Raw genomic sequence first — 15,508 nt, forward strand, 5'->3', positions numbered from 1 at the left:
CCAGTTAGCCCTCATCATGCCTCAGTCTTCCTGTCTCTCAAATGGCAATGGTGAGATAACAGGCGTTATGCTCACCATTATAATAACAGGCGTTATTCTCACCATGATAATAACAGGCGTTATGCTCACCATTGCCATTTGAGAGACAGGAAGACTGAGGCATGATGAATCGTCTTCCCAAAGCCATGGTGGCAAGGATGGGATTTGAACCCAGGGAGCTCCAGCCTGAGGCAGCACATGGGGCAGCTCTGGCCCTGGGGTGGCCCAGCTGGAGGCTCCTTCGAGCCCTGCTAACAGAACTGCCTCCTCATCCCCCCCCCTCACCAGCAAGTCCGTCCCCGACCCATGCGCCTCCAGGCCCTGGGCAGGGCAGGACACCGGGCTCCTGAGCCTGGCGCTGGTCCCAGGCCCCAGAGAGGGAGCGAGGCCCGGCAGGAAGTGGAGAGCTGGCCCAGTGGGTACCCAAGGGGGCAGCAGAGCTGGCCAGGCTGGAGCCGGCTCACACTGAGGCCAGGAGCTGCCCCCAGCCTGGGTACTTGCTTCGGCTCCAGCCCTGCTGTCCTGGGCCCGCGAGCCCCATCTCACCTGGCGCTCTCAGACTTAGGGGACAGCCCCCAGCAGATGGCCCAGCCAGCCTGGCCCACGGCTCAGAGACACGCAGCCTGACCCGTCCTCCCTCTGCCCAGGGACGGCTGGGTCTGGATCAGAGACACTTGGAGGCTGAGACTAAAGAACATGGGAAGTGAGGGACCCGTCCCCTGGCTTGATTGTACCCCTGGCCATACGACTGTGTGCATTTGTCAAGACTCGCAGGACTGAGCCTTAAAAAGAGAAAATGACACCCCAAGAAACCAGACTCAAAGTCGCATCTATAAATACAAAAGGAAAAAAAAGAGCCGCGCCCAGTGGCGCACACCTCAATCCCAGGGCTCAGAGGCTGAGGCAGGAGGATCGCAAGGTCAAAGCAACTTAGCGAGGCCCTAACAACCCGGGAGACCTGTCTCTAAATAAAATACATAAAAGGGCTGGGGACGTGGCTCAGCGGTTAAGCGCCCTGGGTTCAATACCTGGAACCAAAAATAAATAAATAAATAGAGTTGACAGAAGGCTCTGAACCAAGGGGAGAGGAAGGCCCGCGGGCACAGGATGCCCAGGAGGGGGCACCAGTCCCTGGGCTCTGGCACAGCTCGGCAGGGGGACAAAGGCCTGCACCCTCCCATGGCCACCAACCCCCGGCACCTAGCAGTCCCCAGCAGGGCCTTCACCCCAGAACAGGTGTCCCTCCTGCCCCTCCTGTCCCAGGGGGACTCGCCCCCTCTCAGAGCCTTTTCCCAGGTGAGGTCCACGCTGGGCTTATTCTTGTCACAAGTGAGACAAAACTGCGGCTCAGAGAAGCCCAAGTGCCGGCCCACGTTCCCAGCCCATCCTGGGAATCACAGCCCTGCTGAGCTCTCACCTGCATTGTCCCCATGGTCCCAGGGCCCTAGAGGAAGGCACTACTGGGGTTCCTAATTAGAGTTGAGAAAAGTGATGCACAGAGTGGTTCAGTCACTTGCTTTGAGCCACACAGCTAGTAAAAGGTAGAGCTAGGACCCCAGCCCAGGGGACTGACTCAGGGTCCCATGCTCAGCCATCATTCTCTTTCCCCCTGAAGAGTTTGAGCAGCCACTACCTCCTATCTGTCCCCAAGAGTGTCTGCTCAGGGCCTTCTCCTGTCCCTGATGGTCCCCTGTGGCCACACCATTCTGCTAGTCCCAGGGGAAGTCACCCCTGGACAACACCATCCAATGGTCCCTCCTGGGGCCCCTCCTGGGTCCCTCACCTGTCCCTCCATTTCTTCTGCATCTAGAAGGGGTGGGCGCGGGGAGGAGCTGAGACCGTGGTTAATCGGCAAGAACACATTTAGAGGAGAAAACATTATTTGGGGCTCCTGGTTTCAGGGATGGCCAACTCTGTTACTGTGGGCTCAAGGTGAGGCAGGACATCATGGCAGAAGAGTGTGGCGGAGGAAAGCAGCTCAGGACGGACAACAGGAAGCAGAAAGAGAGACTGCTCCACTCACCAGGGACAAAATACATACCCCACGGCCCGCCCCACCCACCCACCTCCTCCAGCCACACCCCCCACCACTGACCCACCTCCTCCAGCCACGTCCCCCCACCTCCTCCAGCCACCCCCCCACTGACCCACTTCCTCCAGCCAGGCCCCACCCACCCACCCACCTCCTCCAGCCACGCCCCCCACCACTGACGCACCTCCTCCAGCCACACCCCACTGACCCACCTCCTCCAGCCAGGCCCCCCCTCCCACCCACCTCCTCCAGCCACGCCCCCCTCCCACCCACCTCCTCCAGCCACGCCCCCTCCCACCCACCTCCTCCAGCCACGCCCCATGACCCACCTCCTCCAGCCATGACCCACCCACCCACCCACCTCCTCAGCCACGCCCCACTGACCCACCTCCTCCAGCCACGCCCCCACTGACCCACCTCCTCCAGCCAAGCCCCCCACCACTGACCCACCTCCTCCAGCCAAGCCCCCCACCACTGACCCACCTCCTCCAGCCATGCCCCACTAACCCACCTCCTCCAGCCACGCGGGGCCTGCCTGTGGTCACCATCCAGTTAACCCATTCAAGTGGATTAATGCGCTGGTTGGGCTAAGGCTCCATAACTCGTCCACCTTCACCTCTAAGCTTTCTTGCATGTGTGAGCTTTTGGGGGACACCCCCATAGCTGAACCGATCAGCACCCAGGTTTGGTCCCAGGGAGGGTCCCCCAAAGACAGCCACACTTGCTCTCTACCACTTGTATCTTGTGCTAAAATAGAGTCTGTCTCCCTCTTGACTGGGAGCAAGATTGCCCAGGGCCACCGCAACAGGGCAGGTGTGGACCTGCAGAATTCGGTTTAATGCAATTACTTCATGGTGGACTTGCAGACGGACAGAGTGGTTCAGTAACTTGCTGAACTGGGAACAGGGTGGTGTGCTCTTGTCCACAGCTGTATCTCCAGGGCCTGGCACATAGCACAAGGGAGGATGGATGGGAGGGTGAATGGCAGGAAGGAGGGGTAGATGGACAGATGGGTGGGTGGCTGAGTGGATGGGGATGGGTGGACGAATAAGTGGATGGAGGGGGGCACGCATGGATGGAGGGATGGGTGGGTGAACAGTGCTCGGGTGGGTGGGTGGGTGGAAGGAGGAAGGAAGGGATGGAGGGAAGGATGGGTGAATAATGGGTGGATGAGTGGGTGGGTGGATGATGGGTAAATGGGTGGATGAATGGAGGGAGGGAGAGAGAGAGGGATGGGTGGGTGAGTGATGGGTGGGTGGCTGATTGGTTGAATGGAGGATGGAAGGTGGGTGAATGCGTGGATAGATGGTGGATGGATGGGTGGATGAGTAAGTGGAGGTAGTGGGGGATGGGTGGGTGGGTAAATGATGCCCTGAAAAAGCTGGGGCTGGAGGCTCGGGGAGACCACTTGCCCCCACCGCCACTGCTCAAAGCTGAGGACTCCAGCGACTCTTCTCTCTTGGTCCCATCTCTTCTCTGTAGGCCTGGTCTCTAGGGTCGGTGGCTCAGTCCCTGATCAGACAGTGTGAGGCCGAAGAACAGTCCTGGCACAGGAGGAAGACAGAGATCAGAAGGGACGGGGGGGCGGGCAGCTGGAGGAGCAGAGCAGGCACCTGGGGGCCGAGGAGGGGCCGGGGGCAGGGAGGGTTGGGGAGCTTGCTCTTCCCCTCTGTGTGTCTCAGGCTCCAGGCGGGGGGTTTGCTGCTGTCCCCCCCCCCCCGAGGCGCTCGGGGGAGCATGCATCAGCACCCTCTGGCTGGGAGATCTTGGGGGGTTATCCTGCTCCCAAGTCTCACCGCTTCCCCTGTAAAACGGGAGTGACCACGATGCCATCGGAGGGCGCGCCACAAGAGGAAACAGTGTGGGGGGTGGTACAGGCAGGCGGCCCCTTCTTCCCTCTCTCCTCTTCCTGCATTGAGGATGTGGTGCCCAGAGGCTGGGGTCTGCTTCTGTGGGGGCAAGCCCTGGGCCTGCCCTACTCTGGCTCCGCTGATGGGCGCCAGGGCCCGAGCGAGGAGCCTGGTCCCAGTGCCCGTGGGGCAGGGCCAGGCACCACCACACGCCCGGTTCCCAGGGAGGGCAGCGGGCAGCCAGGGCACACGAGGGCAGCGTGGGAGGGGAGGACTTTGCTCTGAATGCCCCTGGGCCTTGGAACCGTGTCCCATGTGCACGTCTCCTCCATCAAACCCAGCGCTTCTAATCAGAAGCAAATGGAATCCAGCCCAGTGCGCCGTTCCCAGGACGGGCAGGACGTCCTGCTTGGCGGGAGGCTGAGTGTGTTCCTCCTGGTCACCCCACAGCTGTCACAGGTGGCAAGGGTCCCACCAAATCCGTATGGTGAAGAGCAGACCCTGTGCCTTGGAATGCCACAGTGCAGAACTGGGCTCTCCTTTCTTCTTTTCTTTTATTCTTTTTTATTTACTTATTCATTTATTTTGTAACCTTGACAGCAGTCAGTTCATCACATTAACTGTGGTTTTTGAGCTTGGTGACAAGGACGTAAGCACCAAGTCCAGGCTTCCGTGGTGAATCTTCACCCCATTACTCTTTCTGGTCGGTTGTGTCGGATGGAAACTTCCGGCTCCTTCCACCCCACAGCTTTATTAGCCTGGTGTCCATGTGCCCATCTGGAGTCCCCGTGTCCTTCACGGTGGCTTTCCAGGTCCCTCTGAGTGCCTGGGGGCAGCGTCTAGGAGCCTCTGTGTGGTGCCCTCGTGACTCTCAGGCGTGCGCTCCCAGGTCACCGCCTCCGTGGCAGGACGACCTCGTTCTCACTGCCCACTCTGTGGGAGCCTTCCTAATGCCGGCGACAGGGGACTCTGGGGCCGTGGACGAGCCAAGCCAGTCCCCCTCCCAGCTGTGCCTCGTGCTGCCTGCAGCCCAGCTGGTACAGGGCCAGGCCTGTCCCCTGGTGGCCTGTGTCTCTGCGCCGTCAGATGCCCCAACCCAGCTGGAGACGGGCTTTATACAGAGGAAATGAAGTCACACCCAGCTCTTCAGAGGTCCTAATCCAGTACCACTGTGTCCTTAAACGAGGACGAGATCAGGGCACAGACACTGTGGGAGGCCACGTGAGGACCCAGGAAGATGACAGCCACCTACAGGCCACTGAGAGAGGCCTCGGGGGAAACCAGCCGGCCACACCTCCATCTTGGAGACCCTGCCCTCCTGCAGAGCAAGCCTGGACCCCAGACAGCCGTGTCTCCAGGGCGTCTTCTCGCCCTCCTCTCTCCGCCTTCACAAGGCCAAGGCTCATACCCCTGCCCCCTCCTTGAGCATCTCGTGGGTTGACACCGAGCGGGATGGTTCTGTCTTCTGTCCCTTTTCCCTCCCTCCCTCCTTGACAGGGTCTTAGAAGTCTTTCAGTTGCCAACCCGCGGTGACACATTTGAAACTAGTTTAAGAGAATCCGTTGACTCATAGAATTCAAAGAACTGTAAAGTTGAGGGACCATCTGGATGAAGACTTAGGTGTGGCTGACTCAAGGGTCTCAAGTGATGTAGCCAGACTCCATTTCTCTCTCCATTCTGTGACGGGATCGCCTTCTGCAGGAGACCAGAGCCTCCAAGAGGGCCAATAACACATTCCGAGCCCTGAGTGGCAGTCAAGGGCAGGGCACATTCTGATGGGCCAAGTCTGAGTTACAGGCCCACCCCTGGTGTGCAGAGGGAGGGTGGGGGAATCTCGGCCTCGTCCACTGCTGTGGTCCAGATGAGGTGTCCCCCAAAGCTCATGTGTAAGGACAGTGCCCTAGAGGGAGGCGAGGCCCCGAGACCACCCGTCACTCTACGTGGGACAGCATTGAGAACAAGAGAAGTCACCCCTCCAGCACCCAGAGGCCCAGCCTCCAAGGCCCGGCCCTCACACTGCCTCACAGAGACCCGGGCAGGCTGTCAGTCTCCCACGGGACAGAAGAGGACACTGAGACCCAGGGGGGTCCTGCACAACTGGAGCCCAGGCTCCACCCCTAGATGGGGCGCAGGGTTTGCTGGGCGGGGTGAGGGCTGTGGCGGGAGAAGGGAGAGCCCCGGCGTGGGGACCTGTCCTTCATGGCTAAGTGTCTCTGTCCCTCGGTCCCTCTCTGACTGGCCTTTCCCGAGGACCCTGGCATCTCCCTCCCTCTCTCCTGGGTGCCTGTCTCTGTCCCTGATGCTGTTCCTCTGTCTCATCTCTGTCCCTCCTGCCTGAGCGCACAGGAGGGTCGCAGCAGGGGTAACGAGCTCTGGTCGGCCAGGGAACCCAGCCTCTGCGTCTGGAGCAGGGAGCCTGTGGTCTGCAGCAAGAGTGGCCGGGAGGGCCCAGGCCAAGGCCTGCTGTGCCAGACTCCTGGACAGACAGACAGAGTTCTCGGGGAGAGAAGGAGCAGAGGCTGAAGCAGCACCGGGGGATCTGGTAGCAGCTCCGGGGAGCAGGCACGGCCGGGCCCACGGGGCCGTCCATCCAGTGCAGAGGCTCAGGCCCTCCTCCGTTTCCCAGCCTCAGTCTCCTCGTCTGCAAGGGGGGGGGGTCACCCCCTCAGGCCTGACGCAGGAGCTCAGTGAGGTGCAAGGAGGCCCAAGGAGCAAAGCAGCGAGGACACGGGTGTCCCTCCCTCCCTCCCGCCAGCCGCACAGGTTTGCTCAACGAGAACCAATCCACAAGCGGCCGAGCTGTGGAAACCCCGCTGTCTGCCGCGCTGGCCACCCTGGTCCGGAGCCAGGCAGGAATCTGGACACCAGCGGGGGCAAGACCCTCCTCCCGAGCGCACGGAGGACAGCCGTGGGCTGCTGTCATTGACACTCTGCCGAGTGCCAGGCGTTCCCCTGTGGCATTTCTTTTAACCCAACGCAGCATCACTTGACCTGGGGAAGCCAAGGGTCACCCACCCACTCATTCCACACCAACTCCACAGGCACCCGAGGCCCCAGGCCTGCTCCCTGCCTTAGGCAAGAGCGGCCTGTGAGGGACTCAGGGTCCCCACCAGGCAGAGCCCGCATTCCGCTGCAGCGACAGTAGAAACACGAGAGTTTCAGCGAGTGGCCCTGGCCACAGGAAAGTGGGAGGGGTCAGTCACGGAGGACATGGGGTGACCCAGCAGGGCCCTGGGAGAGGCAGTTGCTCAGGGCCTGCTCTCGGGGGGTCTGGGGGAGTGGGCCGGTGGGACGCACAGCCCCAGGCCCCCAGCGCCAAAGGCAGGAGCCAAGTTCAACCCTCCCTGAGTCTGATCCTGCTCCTCGCGGCCTGCCTGGGTCACCAAGGAGCAGATGAGCAGGACAGAAAGGAGGGAGGCCGGGAGCCAGGGCCTCGGCAGCCCAGGGCAGGTAGGGCCCAGCTCCTTCTGAGCCAGCCGCAGCTGCTCCCCTGGAGGTCAGGCACACTGAGAGGGGACCGTGCCTTGGGGGCTCTTCCTCAGAAGCCAAGTGGCCTCGATTCCCTGTAAGTGGCCTTCTCCACACAGGGCGTGGTCATCACCTTGGCCCAGTGCCTTGCCCTCTCTGCCTCCCCCTTCTCACCCCCAGCAACACTGCTGACAAAGCGGGGCCCAGGGAGCCACTTGGTCAGGAGCTGAGGGCATTGTCCGCTTCTGTAGGAGGACAAGGGACACATGTCCACAGGCAGGGAGGCCAAGAGGCAGCAACAGCAACAGAACCCGACACCCGGCCCAGGGGGCCAGTGAGGAGGCCCAGGAGGTCAGAGCCCGCTCGCTCCCAGCCAGCCCGGCTCCCCAGCAGGCAGAGACCCATGACACCAGGTCAACCCTGTCGGACACCATCAGCCCCTGAAGTTGGCCTGGGGGCTGCTCCCGCCCCGGGAGCCCGCGGCCGGTGGGCAGTCGTCTGGCAAGGGGCCCAGGGTATTGCCTTGCTAAGGAGAGTCTCCCCCACACCGAGACCCAAAAGTTGCTGAAATATTCCTGTTGCCCTGGCAACCGTCTCCGCTGGTGCGCCCCGTCGTTCTTCACCACAAACCCTGGGAGGAACTTTTCCCTTCAATTGGAAACTTGCAGTTGCCAAGGCAACTCCCTGGAGGCATCCTGAGGCTGCAGGTGGGCCGCAGCTGGGTTGGGGGGTCTGTCTATTGTGGCCCAAGACAGCAGCCTGGGGGAGAGGAGGGTCCCAGCTGTGGGAGGACAAGGTGAACACATGCAGGGCAGGGCTCGGGGACCAAGGGGACATTACAGGAAAGGAGACACGCTCATTCATTCCCTCACCTGCTGGCTCAGGCACCCCGAGCACCTGTGTTCTCATCCACAGTGCCCGGTGGATGGAGGCCGGGAAGCCCCTGCACACCACACACACACACACACACACACACACACACACACACACACACACACACACAGAGCTCTCAACATGGAGAAGGGGAGCAGAAACAGTGCCGGCTTTGGTGTCAGACAGGCCCGGGTTTTCATCGGGACTCCCTAACTCTTCCCTCATCTCAAAAGCAGCACAAGAGTAGAACTGCTCTGAAGATACTGGGAACATCAAAGGAGAGAGTCCAGTCAACAGCCTGAGTTCCCCACCACCACACTGAGCCTGAGTCTCACCTACCACACTGGGCCTGGGCCTCTCACAAACATTGAGCCTAGGCCCCACCATCACACTGAGTCTGGTCCTCTCTATCACACGGCCCCACCATCACACTGAGTCTGGTCCTCTCTATCACACGGAGCCTGAGTCTCCCCCACCACACTGAGCCTAGGTCCCCACCACCACACTGAGCCTGAGTCTCCCCAAACACACTAGGCCTGGGCCTCTCACAAACACTGAGCTAGGCCCTACCACACTAAGCCTGGGCTTCCCCACCACACTGAGCCTGAGTCCCCACCATCACATTGAGTCTGGTCCTCTCTATCACACTGAGCCTGAGTCTCCCCGACCACATTAAGCCTAGGTCCCCACCACCACCCTGAGCCTGAGTCTCACCAACCACACTGGGCCTGGGCCTCTACCACCACACTTAGAATGAGTTTTCCCAACCACTCTAGGCCTGGGCCTCTCACAAACCCTGAGACTGGGCTTCCCCCACCACACTGAGCCTGAGACCCCCACCATCACACTGAGTCTGGTCCTCTCTATCACACTGAGCCTGAATCTCCCCAACTACATTGAACCTAGGTCCCCACCACCACCCTGAGCCTGAGTCTCACCAACCACACTGGGCCTGGGCCTCTACCACCACATTGAACCTGAGCCTCCCCAACCACACTTAGCCTGGGCCTCTCCACTACACTGAGCCTGAGTCTCCACCACTAAATGAGCCTAGGCCCCACCATACTGAGCCTGAGTTCCCACGACCACATGAGCCTAAGTCCCACCACATTGAGTCTAAGCCTCTCCCCCACACTGAGCCTTGAGTCTCTCCCACCACACTTAGCATGGGGTTTCCACCACACTGAGCCTAAGTCTTCCCAACCACACTTAGCCTGGGCCTCTCCACTACACTGAGCCTGAGTCCCCACCACCACACTGAGTCTAGGCTCTCACCCCAATGAGTCTGAGCCTCTCTACCATACTTAGCCTGGGGCTTTCTACCACACTGAGCCTGAGTCCCCACCACTACACTGAGCCTTGGCCCTCACCACACTGAGCCTAGGCCCTCACCACACAGAGCCTGAGTCCCTACCACCACACTGAGCCTGAGTCCCCACCACACTGTGCCTGAGTCCCTACCTCCACACTGAGTCTAGGCCCCACCACACTGAGCCTGAGTCTCCCCCGTCCACACTGAGCTAGGCTCTCACCATACTGAGTCTGGGTCTCTCTCACCACATTGAGCCTGAGTCTCCCCCACCACACTGAGCCTGAGTCTTCCCCACCACACTGAGCCTGGGCCTCTCCACCACACTGAGCCTGACCTCTTCACCTGGTTTGTTCCTCACTGGGGGTAAAAGGATTAATCCCCAGATAGGCAGCTGGTGGTAGGAGGGTACCCACATGGGAACTGGGCCAAGACAGGACAGGTAGAGAGAGAGGACAAGTGCTAGCGAGCCAGTGCACTCCCTTCCCCAGGTCTGTCCAGGGAGGAAGGGGATGGGGAGAAAAAGAGGAGATGGGACACCCAGGGTGTGGCCTCTTGTCCTATGGACTCTCTGGATGTGTCCTAGGTAGTCCCGACACCCCCAGGAGGAAGCTTCCACTCTCCTGTTTTGCAAACTGGGAGGCTGAGGTTACAGAGGTGGAGTAAGGTCGCCCTAAAGTACGCAGCTGATCCAGAACCCACGTGGGCGGGGTTCTTTCCAAATTTCCTCACTTAATTCTCATAATGTCCTAGGAGGCGGATTCCATTATCCCATTCTGCTGATGAGAAAAACAATCTGCAAGATCAGACGGCTCCCCTGGGGTCACGCGGCGCCTGGGCTCAGAGCGGCCTCTTCCACCCTGCTGTCCCCTGCCCCTCGGAACCAGTCCTCCCTCCCCTCACTGAACCTCGGGGAAGGGGGGAGCACCCAGCCCCCTGCTGGGACCTGGGCCTGGCCTGGTGGGGGACAGGGCATCTGCCCAAGCCACAGGCGGATGGAGCAGGGCTGGGAGGTCAGGCAGCAGCGGGACAGGGACTGGGGCTGTCAGCACCAGACGTCTGGGCAACAGGAACAGCCCAGAAGCCCCCGGAAGAGCGAGGCCTGGGTAGAGAAGAGGGGAAGGCGGGGCACCACCCGGGGCCCGGGGAGCTGCAGCCCCCTTAGCCGCCCCCTTCCAGAGGCGGAAACCACCATCTAAACACCCAGTGATACAGGCAGAGCTCACAATGACAAGGGACATGTGGTCTAGGACCCAGGCCGTCTGTGGCCTCCGTGTTGGCCATGCTGGCAGCTGCAGAGGGCCAGGTCTGTCTCTGGCCCTCACTTCCCCCACACTCAGCCCAGGTGGCCCCCAGCTCCTGGCCCTTCAACTACACTTCCTGCCCTGAGCCTGGCTCCCCCACGTCCACCAGGCCTTGTCCCCCTGGAACCCTGACCCTCGTCTCCTGCCACCCAGAATGTCCTCCCTGCAGAGAGCCTCTCTCACTATTCCTGTGGCTGAAACTCAGGCAGGGCTGGGCAGGGGCAGGGTCCACCAGCAAGATGGCCACTGTAGCCATCGCTCTGGACGAACTCCCATAGGCCCCAGATTTTCCAAAATAAAAATTTTCAAAATACTAAACAACAGAACCCAAATCCTTCCATCACTTTCTCTCCCATCATCCTGTTTCACCTTCCTGCGTGTTCCGCTCCCGACACTTTGCCCTGTGTCTATTTGTCTATTTGCAGGTGGCTCTGAGAGCCGGGGCTTGATTGTGCCCACATCTGTACCTCAGGCTGCTCCTGGAACACAGATGGTGCTTAATAAATGTTGGCCAAGTCATCCAAAAGACTCAATGCTGTGCTGAGGTGTGTTCTTGTGGCCGGAGCCTTCGGCCCAGCCCTGCTCTGCTCACAGGTGTGGGGTTCAGAGACGGACGTTCTTCAGTCACCCCCTCAACAAAGGTTTGAGGACACCTCTTCTTGCCAAGTCAGTCCCGGGAGAAGGCCCTGGTTGCTGGTGACATGCCTGGACCTGCTGGGACCCCCAGAGGGAATCCCCCTCCAGGGTTGGGCCCAGGCAGGGCTTCCTGGAGGGGTGACATCTGGGGTAGTCAGTGGAGGGACAGGCAGGGTTTCCAGCCGAGGACCCAGCACAGCCAGAGGCCCTGGCAGGTTGGGCTGGGCGCTGGTCAGCTGCCTGCTCCGCCCGGCCAGGGCAGGTCGTGGGCCAGCGCTGGAGGTCAGCATGGTCCCAAGGCTGAAAGAGGAACCAGGCCTGCACTGGGGGGACCCACCCGCCGCCTGCCAGTCCCAAGGTGACGCGATTCCTCCCTAGGGTGGGCCTCTAATGCCCTGCTCCTTCTGAGGTCCAGGCAGGAGGAAGTGCTGTTGGGCCAACCCTCGCCAGCCATCCAAGGTGGCCGTCTCCAGCGCAGCACCTCTGTCCCTGCAGAGCCCATGGCAGGTGGCTCCCCTGGCCCTGGCTCTTCACCCCTCCCATTCCCCCACCTTCCCTGTGGCTGGGCCACGTCTCCCTCCAGGGGCAGAGTGGATTTCCCCAGCACCCAGCTGCTGGGCTTCACCATGAGACTTGCTCTGACCAATGGATTGCAGCCCTGGGCGGGGGCCTTAGGAGACACTGCATGGTTCCCCATGCTCCTGGCCCTTCAGCCATCAGCATGGGACAAACAGATTCCAGGTAGCCTGTTGGTCCATGGATGAGAGGTCCCTGCCCCTCTGAGCCCTGCACCCTCTGTTGATCCCCTGCTGACCTGCAGACTGCAGAGCAGACACCAATAACTGTTGTTAGCCTCTGGTTCTGGGGGATTTTTTGTTACGTGGCATTATTATGAGAGCAGCTGACAGATACACAGCACTGAGCAGCTTTCTCCTTGTGTGGCCACACTCCTTCTTCCACAGGAGACCACAAGCCCCTCCAGGGCCAGGCCCCCCACCTGTATCAGGATCTCGTACAGGGTCTGCGCATCGCACAACTTCAGGCAGGGGTTGAAGGAAGAAGTGACTCTGGAAGCCTTTGGCAGAAGAGCGACATGATCAGACACGTGGTTTAGGAAGACTCCGGCTGCTGTGAGAGGAAGTGGGCGTCAGTGGGAAGGAAGCTGAGGAAGCCCCTGCGTGGTGCAGAGGGGGTGAGGTGCTGGTTCTGGAAGGAGCACAGGAGCAGGCAGACCTGGGAAGAATGAGGCAGAGCTCCGCGGATTCAGCCTTTCCCGGAGAGAGTGGGACCTTCTAGTCACAAGCCCCACCCTCCAGAAGAGGAACCTGCGGTCCACAGTGACCTCCTCCCATTGGCCAGGCAGGGGCTGCTCCCCACCCTGGGTCCTCATGCTGACCTCCACCAGGCCCTTGAATTCCAGTCTCATGTCTCAGGTGACACCAGGGGGACACCAGAGTGTGAAGGAGGAAGGACAGCTCCCCACAAGGTGTGGGGACCCAGGGGGAGCACGTGCTGCTTTCTATGGTCTCATTACCTGCTGAGCCATTTCCTGGGTAGCTCCGTGGCCAGCCCAGGAGACCCCTTTCCCTGGGTGGATGGTGGGGACACAGGATGGTGGGGACACAGGAAGCACAGGGCCAGGGCCTCACCAGACCATACAACTGCCCTTTGGCTCCCGCCCTCTGTCTGTGCCCTCTCCTGGCCCACCCCCACAGGTTTCATCCTGAAGCAGCAGCAAGTCCCCACCAGCCGCCCAGTGAGCCACTCCTGAGATCAGAGACCCCAGAGGCCAGCTGGGCAGTCCCTGGGGAGGGGTCCTCCTGCCGGCAGTGAAGAGCCCCAAGCCCACAGGGAGGGGCCGACAGTGGAGCTGTCCTCCTGCCCTCTGCTGTTCACAAGCGTGTCCCCACACAGCTCCAGGTCACCCCAGCAGCCCCGGAAGGCTGCTTCCCCCAGGGACGGGAAGCCTGGGCCAGCTCAGGCCTGGAGCTGGGACCGCCACTCGGCCCCCGACTGCCTGCCACCCCCAGCTGGTTGCACGGTCCTCACAGGCACAGGGTGCTTCCTGGGGTTGGGGACGCGAGCTGGAATCTGATGTCTTGTGCAGGTGACACCGAGGCCCAGGAAGGCTTGGCTCAGCCAGGGGCCCCGGGACCCCACCTGCGAGTCTGGGCCCTGGCCAGGACACTGCGGGCTGATTTGTCTCCATGGAGGAACTGAATCCTTAGGCCTGGCCCTGTGTTTAGAAAGACTCTGAGGAAGAATCTGGGGGGCAACACTCAGGAAAATGGAGAGGGAAATCCACGGTGGGAGGCGGGACAGCCCCGTGGTGAAGAACAGCTGGGGGGGTCTTGAGGGGAAGCTGATCTAGAAAGCTCTGCAGGCCGAGTCGGGGACGCCCCCAGTTCCCGCCTCCCCCTCCCCCGAGGCAGCCCCTCTGCACATCCCCACACCCTCAGGGCGTTTCTGTGTCTGCCTCGTGCACTAGGCCAGAGCTGCCCCCCGAGTCATCTGTTCACCCAGAGACAGTGCCCAGCAGTCCGGGGACAAGGTCGGACATATCCGTGGTGTGAGAGAGTTCTAGAATCTGAGGCAGGGCTTTCCTTTGACCCCCAGCTGGGCATTTGGCTTTCTCAGTGGGGAATCCGGTGCTAGAATGTTCTAGTTGGGTCCCGCGTGGGTTCCTATGTAAGTGGCGCCTCCTCGTGCCTGGCGCTGGGTTGGCGCTGGAGATCTGGAAGGAACCAGACACAGGACCACGGATCTTGAAGATCAGGACTTACAGCACGAGGTGAGCGGGCACCACAGTCCTAGTTTCCAAGTACAAGCTGTTACTAACGTCTCCACTAAACTAGAGCAAACCAAGTGCCAGAAATGTTTTCAAAGCAGAGTCCCCACATCGGACGTAGGGATATGCCTCCCCGAAGGTCCAGGAGCCCATTAGACCGCACAGCGCACCAGGGTCCCTGTCGGGAGCAGCTGCATTGGTGTGTCCCCACCTGACAGGTGAGATGACGGAGGCTCACCCAGCCAGCAGGTGGCAGAGCTGGGGAGAAACCCCAGCAGCGTGACCCGAGTCTACGTTCTCACCAGGACAGTGCAGCCCCGGATCCCAAAGACCAAGTGCACCTAGAAGGCTCCACTGGTGTCCCACTGGCCAGGAGCAGGTCACATGGTCCCTCTAGCTGCAAAGGAGTCTGGGAGGTACAGGTGTCCCTGGGCTGCCCTAGAAACTCCTGGCCTTCTCCTAAAAGGAAGAAGGGACAGTGGCCACAGCTGTCCCTGTGTTGGCTCTGCCTCATTGCTAATGCTGATAGCGGCACTGTCATTATCGTCACCACTGTGGCCCCTCCCTGCCTGTCCCTAGCACCCAGCCAGCCCCAGGCTGCCCCACTTTCCCCATTCCCACCCACGACACAGGGGCTGGCTGCGCCCCCACCTCAGACACAAGGGGGCACGGGGGCTCCTGGCCGCGCTCTGGACCCAGCTGAGCCCAGATGGGTCCTCCACTCTGCCCTCCCGCAGCCCCGGTCCAGCAGGGGAAGCTATTTCGAGAGCAGCTGCCTGGCAGATGGCACCTCGTGATGGAGCAGCTCTCCCTTGAGCCAACAGACCCTGGCGATGCCCTCTGCTCGCTCCTCCGCCCCATCTCACCACCAGAAGTACCCCCCCTCCGCCTCCTATCCCCAGCCCCCTCTCTGCCCTCTCTCACCTCCTGGTTCTCATCAATCCAGCCTCGGTTCCCTGAGTCCCTAACATGCCCACAGCACTGATGCCAACACAGACGAGCCTTTGCTCTTTGCTGGGCAACAGGTGATTCCTGTTTAGCATCATCTCATTTAATCACTGAAGCGATCCCAGGAGGCAGGCACTGTCCCTGTCCAGAAGGGGAAACAGGAGTGGAGAGGCTAGAAGACTTGCCCAGACCACAGACCCAGCGGCGGCAGAGCAGGGATTCAAACCAGGTGCTCTGGGTCCGGCTCAGCCCACTGCTGGG

This window comes from Ictidomys tridecemlineatus, chromosome 6 (assembly GCF_052094955.1).
Source record: "Ictidomys tridecemlineatus isolate mIctTri1 chromosome 6, mIctTri1.hap1, whole genome shotgun sequence".
NCBI lineage: Eukaryota > Metazoa > Chordata > Mammalia > Rodentia > Sciuridae > Ictidomys > Ictidomys tridecemlineatus.